The 13,640-nt window shown below is 43.4% G+C and overlaps 1 protein-coding gene across 1 annotated transcript in view; it reads left to right on the top strand.

The window, feature by feature from the left end:
• LOC138268285 (Fc receptor-like protein 3) overlaps positions 1–13,640 on the top strand; it is a 494,378-nt gene that overhangs the window by 405,975 nt on the left and 74,763 nt on the right. The gene's annotated exons all lie outside the window — the stretch shown is intronic.

The following is a 13,640-nucleotide window of genomic DNA, read 5'->3' as shown; positions in this document are numbered from 1 at the left end:
AGCTCACATTCCTGTTATAGATATTAATTAAAAGTAACGGTCTCTCTTCAGAAATCATTATTAATAGGACTTGCAAGTCAGGGCAACCCGTATCTATTTCTTCTATCTTGCACCTAAGAGAAGTGTTGATCCATGCAAGCAGCCCTCCCGATGGTCTCCCAGAAGAGGACTTGCGTGCTGGAACCCAATAGCTTTTAAAGCCTAGTCTATATTTGGGTTCTAATGCCCACGTTTCTTGGAAGAGGCAGATCAGGTGATCATCAATAAGACTGCCCCATCGTGGACTTTGTAATTTGCTTTCCAACCCTGCTATATTCCAGCTGAGTACCTTATCGAGATCCTCTGTTTTTATGGACCCTGCTTTATTCTGAGGATATTTCCTACAGGGGGAGGAACTGCTAGGAACCATACTAATTCCCTCGGGTATATTAGGACCAGTGGCTTTCTCGCTATGTGCCATGTGAACCGCGCTGGATGTGACCCCAGCTATATATGAATTAGGTAGGTTGGACATGTGGGTGGACCCCAGAATGTGTGGAACAATTGACAGGTACGGAATACATTCCTCGCTGGCTTGGCTCGTGGTGCTTGTGGGTGGTCCCTGGTTAACAGGATCTGCCAAGGTCGAAGGGGCAACAGAGTTAGAGATGCTGAGGGCAGTAGGGTGAATGTCCTCAGCCTCACCATTGCTCGGAGCCACTTCCGAAAGGTCATCTCCTAGTCAGTCTGTCTCAGAGAGAGATGACAAAGGGCATCTGGGGCCAAGTAGAGGGATAGACTGTGTGTGGGTAGCCGGGGGAGCCCCGTATAACGTTGGCAGTTGTCTACTCCAAGCTGGCGTGGGAGGTGGATAAAAGACTTGTAACCTGCAAAGGGAGGCTTTTCCAGTTATAGGATAAGGTCTATTAGCGTTTATAAAGAGCCGTTGGACAAGGTCTGGAGAATTAAAGTTGATAACTATGCAGTCCCCTGAACCGATCTTCGCTAGGGAACCCACCCACCCTACCCTTCTCACCATCAGTATTGAGGGTGTCATGGAAAAAGCAAACCCTGCGTTCACATGCAACCAATGAATAACCTTGTTTTTAAGTTCGGTAAAAGATTCAGTGGAGTGGGGTTTGAGTTCAGGAACATTCGATATAATGAGTACATAATGACATGATTCTGGTGGCAAATGGAGCACTTTTGGATCTGACAGGCCCCTGGACTTGTCGCTCTTCTGGTGTTCTGTAAGCCGGTGATCCCAAGTGGGGTTGCCATCTCCCGGATTAGTTACAGGGTTATGCCATGTGGCGGTTCCTTTTAAAAGGGGAACTGGAACCATATGGGGCTTATTCATTAAAATACTAGCTGTTTTGACGGAGCTGGACCAATCTTGGTTTAAAGAGGAAAAAGGGATTTTTGCTATTTGGCCAGTAGGTCTGTTGGCAGTGATGGGGTCATGGTTGGCAAGGGGATGGGATTGAATTTCTACGGATGGAGCAATTTTGGGTGGCTGGCTATTGATAAGGCTTTCCAATTTGTCCTCAATCGATTGGAGGCGGGTTAAAATTGGAAGAAAAAGTTTGGAAAGCTCATCTCTTATGAAATCCCTGGTGTACTCATTTGTATGACACTCGTTTGTGTTGTGTAAGGGGATTGATACCGTATCCTTATTAAAAGGTTGGGCCATGTTAGAGGGGCTCAAGGTCCTAGATCGTTTGTTTTTAAAAGCGGGTTCCCTTTGTTTCCTTTTTCCTTTGGTATTGGAATCTGCTAAGGTCTGGGGGCCTTCGTTTGGGGGACTCTGGGCCAGCGGAATAGGTGCAGCACGGGTGGTAATTACAATTGGGGTTTCGTCCTGATTCTCCTGGGAATTTTTGGAGGGGGAAGGGAAAGGGGTAGTCAGTACAGACTGTAATTCTGGTCGCGGGGAGGGCTGTGGGGCTGAGCTAACATGAACTAGGCTGTTATTTGAAGAAGGGGGGGCAGCTAAGCGTCGCTGCACTAACTCTATTTCTTTTTCAAGTTCCCCAACAGCCTTTTGCAGAAAACCATCTAAGGTTCTGTTAGAGTGCTGTTTACCTTCCAACCCACCCCCACGTCGACGGCCCATTATTCTTTAAATCAGGGGCCTTTAGTGGGCCCCCGGCTTATAGGGGTGTGTAGGCCTTTGGGACCCAGCCACTGACACTATAGTGTGACTAATAAGCTTCTCAGACCCTGCTGTTAACAATTACCAAAGACAAGACCACAGTAAAACGCCCAAACGTATATATATAAAGCCTGGCCCAACCACTTATCGGGCACAGACAGGCGTAGAGCGGGTAATGGATTATGGGCTCCTGCCCTTGGGGGAAGAAGAATGGTGCCGCCTCCTTCCACCCTCCAAGAAACGGAATTCAATAAGCAGTTATATGATGAACTGACATAAATTCAGCTGAGTACGTGGATACACCTGCAAGTATCCGGTTTGGGATAATAGTTTTTCACGTGCTTGGTGGGGCCTGGGGCTCTGTGGAAGAACTACCCACGCACCGAGCAGAGGAACTTGGAGTCTCCTTCAGGCAGCCATAGACAAGTTTGCTGTATGGACCACGTCTTTGGGTAGATGTCAGGGGGGTGGCCCTGCCCTGCCTCTTCCTGGCAATGACGGGCAAGGACGGGCAAGGACGGGAGCGCAAATTCAGTTTAAAGGGCTCCTGCCCCTTGACAAGCCTCCCGGCACCAATCAGCGCGTCCCGCGATGGCGGGAGCGCGAGTACAGTTTAAAGGGCTCCTGCCCCTTGTCCTTCCTCCCGGCACCAATCAGCGCGTCCCGCGACGGCGGGAGCGCGAGTACAGTTTAAAGGGCTCCTGCCCCTTGACAAGCCTCCCGGCACCAATCAGCGCGTCCCGCGACGGCGGGAGCGCGAGTACAGTTTAAAGGGCTCCTGCCCCTTGTCCTTCCTCCCGGCACCAATCAGCGCGTCCCGCGACGGCGGGAGCGCGAGTACAGTTTAAAGGGCTCCTGCCCCTTGTCCTTCCTCCCGGCACCAATCAGCGCGTCCTGCGACGGCGGGAGCGCGAATTCAGTTTAAAGGGCTCCTGCCCCTTGACAAGCCTCCCGGCACCAATCAGCGCATCCCGTGACGACGGGAGCGTGAGTACAGTTTAAAGGGCTCCTGCCCCTTGACAAGCCTCCCGGCACCAATCAGCGCGTCCCGCGACGGCGGGAGCGCGAGTACAGTTTAAAGGGCTCCTGCCCCTTGTCCTTCCTCCCGGCACCAATCAGCGCGTACCTAGAGGTGATTAACAAACCCCACGTCGTTCCTATAAAAAGATTGAAGCTGCTTTCCAGTGCCTAAGGAATAGTCTCCCGTGCCCCTGTAGAGTGACTCGCTGTCTAACTGCCGAGATTGTGCACTACATTGAAGGCTTTAGGAGCTAACAATATGGTTACATGACCATGCGGGTTACAAATTATATTTTTGTTATGGTGCCCTCTAGGGACTCTTTTGAGCATTGCAGTCTAAATCAAAAGGTTTATTTCCAGTAAAGGTGTATTTGATCATTGTATATGTTTTAATAATTTCTCCTCACTTCAGTTTTGACCATGATTCAGGCTAGCTTAACATCCTAATTAGACTATGACTGTTTGAACACTCTATATGTTTGGGTGACCCTTCTAATTTATTTCTCCTCTGTGGCTGTCTTGTCTCTTTTATTGGGGACTTGAGTTAGCCAGCCAGCAACTCTGATAGTGGGGCGGTGAAAGTGATATTCCATTGCTGTTAGCATGGCAGATATAAATTAGGATGCTAAATGGCAACATTTACATTTTTTGCTGCAGACAGAGGAAGAAAGTAAACGGAAGTGCTTTAGTTATATGCAGGGCCACTGGAATTATCTGGCAGGAAAAGAAGAAATTATGAGGCAGGGGTGACCAATTTATGTGGCAAGAGTTATGAATTTACAATGCCAACATCTCCAATTTAAGCAAACGCAAGACCTATTGCATTGCAAATGCTTGTTTAAGATATGGTTACATGACCATGCGGGTTACAAATTATATTTTTGTTATGGTGCCCTCTAGGGACTCTTTTGAGCATTGCAGTCTAATGCAAAAGGTTTATTTCCAGTAAAGGTGTATTTGATCATTGTATATGTTTTAATAATTTCTCCTCATCACAGTTATGACCATGATTCAGGCTAGCTTAACATCCTAATCAGACTATGACTTTTTAAACACTCTGTATATGTTTGGGTGACCCTTCTAATTTATTTCTCCTCTGTGGCTGTCTTGTCTCTTTTATTGGGGACTTGAGTTAGCCAGCCAGCACCTCTGATAGTGGGGTGGTGAAAGTGATATTCTATTGCTATTAGCATGGCAGATTTAAATTAGGATGCTAAATGGCAACATTTACATTTTTTGCTGCAGACAGAGGAAGAAAGTAAACGAAGTGCTTTAGTTATATGCAGGGCCACTGGAATTATATGGCAGGAAAAGAAGAAATTATGAGGCAGGGGTGACCAATTTATGTGGCAAGAGTTATGAATTTACAATGCCAATAGCTCCAACTTAAGCAATTGCAAGACCTATTGCATTGCAAATGCTTGTTTAAGATATGGTGCAGTTTTACTCTCTCCAGGTGACACAACGCAGCGCAGCAACATCTTGGTAAATCTGGCCACTAATGTGCATTAACGGTCACATTGAATCTTGCTGAGGTCAGTGCTTGGACTTCTGCAACCCTAGAGAATATTTTGATGAGCACTGATCTGGGGAATACTACTTCTGCATTGGTTAACAGCCAGCATAAATAGTTTGTTGATATGGTGCAACATCCATTGAAACTCTTTCACCGGGTGCTTTTAAGGAGTTAGGGTGAAGATGGAGATGCAGGGATGCAACTGCTTGATGACATTGCAGTGGACATTGTTAGTGTTCCCAGATAAACTTAGTATAGAGAAATTCTTTCTGGACAGCCTTCTAACACAGAACTCAGGGCCTGATGGATGCATCCAGTTGAAACTCCGACGGGCTAACCAATATGCTGCCATGTCCATGATATTTCTGCCTCATCTACCATTGGTCCATGGTTCTGGTGCCACAGTTCTGGGTGCTGGTGGTCAGTGGCATTTCTATTTGTGCTTCTTGTACTCTTATTGGTACTGTTTCGGCCTCGTGGGTGTTAGCCACCGTGATGATGGTCTTTCTGGTGTTTGTAATCCCAATGTTGCTCATGTTTCTTGCAATCTAGCTAGTCAGTGGTGCTCCTGGTCCTCCTGTTACATATGTCCCTGATAAATGCATTAACGTATTCTCTGGTGGAGGCACTGGCTGCAGTGTCCCTGCTAACAGTGGAGATAAAATGGTAAGCAAATTGAAAAAGAATGTCAGTGAGATGTCCTCTTGTCACTTACGGATTGTGGTTTCTACAGTTCCTTGGCAGTCCCTGTTTCCTTGTCTAACTCCAAAGAATGGACAGTTGGGTGTTGCTACTCAGACATTTGTTCTGGTCATTTAATTTTGTCGACACATCCTCTTTCTTTGGTGTTTACCTTCTGCTTCTTGAGGCTGGCTGTTCAAGCATTATGTCTGGTTATAGGAAGACCAAAAGTTAAAAAGCGACATAAAAACAACTATATAGAGAACATACCATGAAACAAAAAACAGAAAGTACAAACCTTATACACTACCAACTAAACAAACTTACACAGATACAAACTCAGAAATCAGGTGTAGAGTGTAAGGTGAAAGATTGGAGCATATAAAACAGCAATCATGGGAAAGAAAGGAAATGTGAAATAGAACAAAAAGAATGAAAGATAGAAAAGAGGGAAGATGTTCTAATATGTTAGTCACAAAAAGACACTCTTTCTACAAATGCAACACTTTTAGCCTGTACTTATCTATGGCATTCATGCACATAGCTGCCAGAACTGAAAGACCAGTAACCAGTTCGGGCATGCAAGGTTCCTATTTGTTGCCACATATCTAATATGAAAGTTGTCTTAAGTGTTGTAAACCAATGGCGCCTGCTATTAAAGGGAGTAAGCATCCTTACCCATGATAAGCCTGATTTAGCCCAGTGGGGATCCTTCAAAGTGAGGTCAGGATCACCAGTCGCTAGCAGTAATAGAGGAAATAATACATTTGTTGACAAATGAATTGATGATATGTCACTTGCGAATGCATCAGACCTATCACCATTTTTTTCCTGCAGGAGGCATGAGCTAATTGTTAGCTCAATCAGTTTCATAACTTATTTGAATACATTGCATTCCTCTGCATTTCAGCTATAATGATAGTATAGAATCCCTTTCCTCCACAATACCTCTAAAGGTTATTTGGTATACTTGGCGAAGGGGAGTGCTATATGCAACATGAATAATAGTTGGGATTATACAGAAAAGGACAGAATTATAGGTGCACCGTCAGGTCCCAAAAAAAACATACAATAAACCAGAATACATGGAATCCAACTGGCAACAGTTTGTTCACAGGGGCACCTTAGGGTCCCAAAAAATCCCCATCACCTGCGGAGACCTCAGGTTTCCAAACTGTCTACTGTCATCTTCAGCCTCTACATGGAGCCTATTGGGTCCCTACTTTAAGATAACATCAAGATTCACAAGTAAGCATATGATACAGAACCAACACTCAAAGTCTCTTATACTCCAGAAATGCAGTGCCTCCAGCACTGCCTGCACATTATCCAGACCTGGATTTCCAAAGGCCACCTGAAGCTCAACCAGACCAAAACTATTATTTATTATTATTCCTATTATTTGCAAAGAATAATAATCAAGATACAAACCTGGCTCAATGAGATTAACCTTGATGGCTTCAACACCCAACTTTAACTGAATAGAAAGCCAAGTCACTTGGATTCACTGTGGACACCAAACTCACTCTCAAGGAACTCCTTGCCATAAAAAAAGACAGTCTTCTGCCAGGTCTCTCTTCTAAAGAAAGCAACTTAAGAATTGATGTTCAAGTCCTCATACACTTGCATCTGGGATGGTAGTAACATTGAGCTTCGTGGGCTCACAGACAACAAACTGGCTCCTCTTAAGGGAATCCTGCACACAAACAGCACATCTCATGAAGGGCAAAAGAATTATGATAATATCACATCCATCCAAATGAAATTATATTGGCTCCACTCGTCTTCCTGCACGATCTTCAAAACCAGCTGCATCCTTTGCACTACCGTTGTGATCAGTGATAACGCGCCCAGCCCTTATAATTTACCTGTACCTGGACACGTTGGAGGTCGGTGGATCTTTTAACCGAGTCGGGCTCTCCTCATTCTAAAATAGTCAAGTCGCTCAAATCAATAATCAATAACTATTGCAATCGGTAATCAACACACAATTAATAGATCAATATAGCACATCAAAATCAATAACAGTTGGTATTTCGGCGCACCATGACCTTTCAGTCATGAATAACCACACCAGTTTATTAAAAGTTAGTGAATTTATTTCCCTATATTAACAAAGCTAACACGATATGTATATGTCTCAAAACCAATTGATATATGTATATGAACATTACTAGCTGTCCATAACGACGGAAGAAACGCAACCTACGTAAAATCTGAATAATGATACACTCTGTTATCACAATGCAAATCACTAATATGACTAACTGTATTTGACTAATTGCATACATTGGTCAGCATAACAAGATTTCAATTTAGCATGGTACATAGAATGAATACCTCGACTAACCTCTAATTAGCATTGGCATGTGGGGCTTCATGCAAAACGAATTTAGTCAACACAAATTTGGAAAACTTGTAGCTAGAACACTATCAAAATAGCAGTTGGTACCTAAAAGGAGAAAAAAAAACACAATGCATAATACATTTATCCTTTCATATTTACCAAATACAATCAGCATTCAAGAAAAGTCTTCGTCCTTCAGGTACCGGTTCGATCAGCATGGGCAGATTTCAAAATGGGCAAAGTTAAGGGCAAGCTTCCTTGCAGCGGCAAGAAGAATGGGGCAAAGTTACTGTATGGGCAAGACAGGGCAAATCAAAGTTAAAGTCTCTAGGGTGAGAATTCTCAAAGTCTCTTTCTCTCAGATAGAGAAAAGGGCATCGGGGTGTCGTCCAAAATGGAGTCTGGCATCAGGCTTCAAACTGGCATCAAGGAAAATGGCTGACTTCTCTTTGTCCGGTGAGTTTAAGTAAGGATCATTCTAAATTCTGCAGGGTCTTCCATTGGAGGGTTCATAGGTTGGCTTCAAATTGTCCAATGAAAAATTGTCTTTTACTAGAACTCATTTATGCATACATTAGCCTTGGAGCCTTGGAACACAAGTTGTATCATGGTTTGCCAATTATTTTGGTATCTGTACCTTCATTGTCCGCACCTGCAGAGACTGACCTTGTATCAAAGGGGATGAAACCGGCCTAGTACGAAACCTTGGAGATAAGTGTATTAGTCATCTCTGCTGGAAAAATACAACTTCAAGCAAGAATATATGTTTCATTAGTTCAAGAAAAAGCCACGCAGTTAGAATTTGAGACCAGGCAACTAGGCCAAAGCCTGTACTAAATTTAAGCTAAGCAAAACATTTTTCAGACAAGAAATCATGGCATACATTTGCAATTATGACAGATTACTACATTTTCAATACTTCGTGATTAATAAAGCTCGTTTACAATGTTGGCGAACTACCCCGAGGGCACAATTTCCCTCGTACATTGTTTTCTTTACTAAAATCACACCACGATATACGTTTTGATTATGCAATAAATATGAATATATGTCGAACCTTCTTTTTCTGCGTCATCAATCCCTCCTCTGATGACTAATTATGTCATCACATCATATCTACCCACAAATTTTATTCCATTTAAAATTCTGTATAGTAATTTGGCACTTCAGTCAATTCCCTCTTTCTTTTAGTCCCTTTTGATTTTTCCCTATATATCTCCACCATTTTGTTCTCTATTTTCTCTTCCCTCTTCCTTTTGTTCCTTGCTTTTAATATTTTAATGGCTTTCCATATTCCCCATGGGCCTAATAAACAAATTAATACTATTAATATTCCCTTCATTATTTTTAATAACAATCCGTTCCAAACGTTGCTGAGCCAATTTCCCACGGAAGCAAATCCCTTTCCAACCTTCTCCCAAACTCCGGGCTCCTTCAATTCCTTCAAATCTACGCTTTCTTTGGTTAAGTTCGTAAGCATCGTTCTAATGTTTCCACTACTGTCTGGTATATAGGTACCAAGCATTTTGCAAACACCGCCATTCTTTGCTAAAAGAATGTCTAAGGCAAGCCGATTTTGAAGAGTCATGGCTCTTTCTGCAGCAAGTTCAGCATCCATCAGGATTATAGCTCCTGAAAACTTTGTCAGCATGTTATCCACAATAGTAGACAACTTTCGTATTTTGCTTGAATTCAATATGACTCCCACTGAAGCAATCAATGCTCCAAATATATCTCCTACCACACCAGAAGCTGTCTCTCTTTTCTGAACATGATGTGATTCGGACAGCTTTGGAAATTTCTTTAAATCGTCTAGTTGATAAACCTTTGGGAACACTATTCCCAAATAACATCTCCCATACCATCCTTTAGGAAGACGATAATAGGCATTAAGTCCACAAATATAATATATACCCTGAATAACTGGGTCTTGTCCATTCAGCATGAACGTCCACTTAGGTTTAAATGCATACGTGTGTTTGCATTCACTCGTTCCCACAAAAACTGTGTCATAATATGATTCAGCTCTATATATACAAAATTTCCCTACGTGCATTGTATCTAAAGCTATTTTCCCTTGTGTTTTTATTGCGGCAAACGCATAACTATCTACAGATGTTCTTTTGTGTAATTCCCTCTCTAATCTTTCCTTCATTTCCTGCCTCCTATCATCAGTGCAGTCTAAAAAATTAATTTCTACTGGTGAAAGCAAGCATGTAAGATTCTCTCTATGTGCGTGAGCTGTGTGAAAAGGTGACATTGGTTCGAAGAATTCCCTCATTAATTTGGCATACCAATCTCTAGCTATTTTACTCAGGTGCCCTATTATGGGAACATATGCAAAAGTAACAACATAATTAGTGTAGAAATAATGAATATTCTTTTGATCGTAAAATCTGGACGCTATAATACTACATGTAATTCCATAAGTAAGAGGCATGCTGTGATATGTTACCCCTTCCACCACTGAGGTAGGTATTTGTGTACACACATAACAATCTTTCGCATCCATAGTCTCAACATACTCACTCAGCAAGCGATAGAAAACGTTAGATGAAAGTTCCTTTTTATCATGCAAGTGTCTCTCGTCTTGTTCGAGTCTTTTCAGAGCTGTTAGTTCAGTAACGGTAGTAGGTTTAGAAGTAGTAGCATCATTCGCCTCATTCTCATTCTTCCCATGCATTCCAAGAACTATTACTACGATGATTAGTGCGCATGCAGTTATTAACCCTATACACATGTATTTACAACACTTCATTTTACGCCCCTGTGTAGTGAAACTAGTCATGATCTGTATAGAATCAGAGAGTTGAAGACACCTTATCAAAGCGGTTTTGCAGGTATTTACAAAGCTGAACGAGTTCAATGTTCACACAGTTTTCTTTAGCAGCTTTTGTCTCCTATCGGTTAGCAGCGTTGTCTCAAGATCGGTTTCAAAGTCAATCAAGTTAGCAATGTCTTAGCCGGTTGTAAGTCAATCAGGTGGTCAATGTTTTCAATCGACAGAGTCCATGAGGTTTTTATTTCCAAAATGAAGTTCTGCCTCCTCGTTCTCGAGACTGAGGGATACGAATTTGTCTGACCAATCGTTATTGGCTACATATGCCCATTCCGGACCGGAATACCTTCTGCTCGGTATCCTTTTTCTTTTCAATTTCGCATCTCTCTTTGATTCTTTCTCGCTGGTACTTTCCTCTTTGGCCAAGTCCTTTTCTTCACTTGGTGCAGGTACTACGACAGACACTTCCTTTCTTTTCTCTTTCACCTTTGGCCCTTCACTGTTGTTCGACGTTTCTCTTATTCTTAGTTTTACTGGTGATATGCTTTGTCTTCTTTTTGCACTATTTGACGGACCTGCAACCTCTTCCGAAGGAGTTTGAACAGTTTCGCTCTGTCCTGTTTGGTCTTCTCCCTCTGGGAAGTCAATCAGGTTCTCCTGTTCTTTTCCTATATCGTCTGCTTCTGGGAAAGCCCTCCTCTGATAAGGCTCTCCTGATTCTTCGCCTGTTTCGAGCCCTTTGTCACTGTTACTTTCTTCAGGCTCTTTGTCACTTTCAGCTGCTTCAGGCTCCTTGTCACCCTCAGCTGTGTCGGGTTCTTTGTTTCCTTCAGCTGCTTCGTCGCTTTCTGAGGCTCCTCCTTGGTCTTCCCCAAGTGAATCAGTTCCTTCGTCCTCGGAAAATATTTCTCCCTCCTCTATTTCTGCCTGTTCGCTTCTAGTTCTTCTTCGCTCTGTCTCGGCGCCTGGTACTTTGTTATCAGGTGCTTGTGACTTCAGCGCGTCAACTTCCTCATCTGTGGGACACAATACTCTCTTTGTGTGACTGGCGTGAATCCAGTTGGGAACTCCCGCACACTTCACAGCGGTGGTGGTCGTCAGAATCACTTGAAAAGGTCCTTTCCAACGGGGTTCCAAACACGACTTCCTCACGTGCTTCTTTATCACAACCCAGTCACCTGCTTTCAGGGCGTGTCCTGGACCTTGAATCGGTGGCAAGGTGGTTGCCTCCACCTGGTGAGAGAAAGAGCGAACCACATCAGCTAGACCTTTGCAGTAGTCTAACACCATATCATCTGTAATATTCAAAAGCGCATTTGCAGGAACTGCTGGAAGTCTCATAGCTCTGCCCATGAGGATCTCATGTGGGGACAGTCCAGTCTTTCTGTCAGGGGTGTTTCTCATTGACATTAGCACCAAAGGCAATGCGTCAGGCCATTTCAAATTTGTTGATGCGCATATTTTCGCCATTCTCGATTTCAATGTGCCATTCATTTGCTCCACTAGACCTGATGCTTCAGGGCGGCAGCTACAATGCAATTTTTGCTCAATGTTCAGCGCTGCACAAAGCAATTTTATTACTTCGTTATTGAAGTGACTTCCCCTATCTGATTCTAAAGAGATCGGGAATCCGAAACGTGGTATTAGCTCTCTCAAGAGTAGATTTGCAACTGTGAGACTGTCATTCCTACGTGTAGGGTATGCTTCAATCCAGTGACTAAAAATGCACACGACCACCAACACATACTTCAAGCCTCCATGCACAGGCATCTCAATGAAGTCCATTTGCATCCTGCTGAAGGGAACCCCTGCTCTTCCTATGTGGCTCAAATTTACTACGGTTCCCTTCCCTGCGTTCATCTGTTGGCAAATGACGCAACGATGGCAAACTGCTTCAGCAACTTGACAGAATTTGGGGTTAAACCAATCAGTTTTAAACAATCTAATCATGGCGTCCCTCCCAAGATGAGCCTGTCCATGGTAAAATCTTGCTATCTGTGTCAAAAGGCTGTTTGGAAGAACAAATTTCCCTTCACTTGAAACCCATAAATCATCTAGTCTCTTTACACATTGTGATTTGGTCCATGAAAGTTTCTCATCCTCACTGACATCATTCTGTAAGGATTTCAATTCGTCCATTGTATCTATAACCTTTAGAGCAAAGATTTCGCTTGGTTCAAGTTCTGGTTCACTTATCAAATTCCATTCATCCCTGAGCAATATACAGTTCAATGCGCAAAACCTTGCGACTTGATCCGCATATTCATTTCCCAGGGAAACGTAGTCTTGTCCCTTCGAGTGTGCACTGCATTTTACCACTGCTACTTCCCCTGGCAATTGAATGGCATGTAACAATTCTCTTATTCTTTCACCATTTTTCACTGGTGAGCCTGAAGAGGTCATGAAGCCTCTCTGTGACCACAATTGTCCAAAATCATGCACTATTCCGAATCCGTACTGACTATCAGTGTAAATGGTAACCTTCATTAATGCAGAGAGTTGGCAAGCTCTAGTAAGGGCTACCAATTCTGCTACTTGTGCAGAGTAGACTCCTTGAAGCCAAGATGCTTCCAGAACACCTGTTACAGTACATACAGCATATCCTGCCTTCAATATTCCCAATGCATCTCTTAAACAAGAACCATCAACAAAAATGATTTGATCGTTTTCTTCCAATCGGGTGTCTTTGATATCAGGTCTTGGTTTGGTGCAAAATTCAGTCACCTGAAGACTGTCGTGCTCGATGTCTTCAGCGTTCTCAATTTCGGCATTTTCACTGGGAAACAAGGTTGCTGGGTTCAACATAGTGCACCTTTTCAGCTGCACATTAGGTGATCCCAGGATTATTGTCTCATACCTTGTGAGCCTAGCACCAGTCATGTGCTGTGTTCGGGAACGTGTCAAAAGTATCTCGACTGAGTGAGGGACCATGACTGTTAAAGGGTGTCCCATCACTATTCCTTCACTCTGAGTGAGGCTGATACCAACTGCTGCTATGGCACGTAAGCACCCTGGCAGTGCTGCTGCGACCGGATCCAAAGTAGCTGAAAAATATGCTACTGGTCTGTTAACGCCACCATGGGCTTGGGTCAAGACAGACAAGGAACATGCATCACGTTCATGACAAAACAATGTAAAAGGCTTTGTGTAGTCAGGCATACCT

This window comes from Pleurodeles waltl, chromosome 12, assembly GCF_031143425.1.
Source record: "Pleurodeles waltl isolate 20211129_DDA chromosome 12, aPleWal1.hap1.20221129, whole genome shotgun sequence".
Classification (NCBI taxonomy): Eukaryota; Metazoa; Chordata; class Amphibia; order Caudata; family Salamandridae; genus Pleurodeles; species Pleurodeles waltl.
This window is presented reverse-complemented; position numbering and strand designations above follow the sequence as displayed.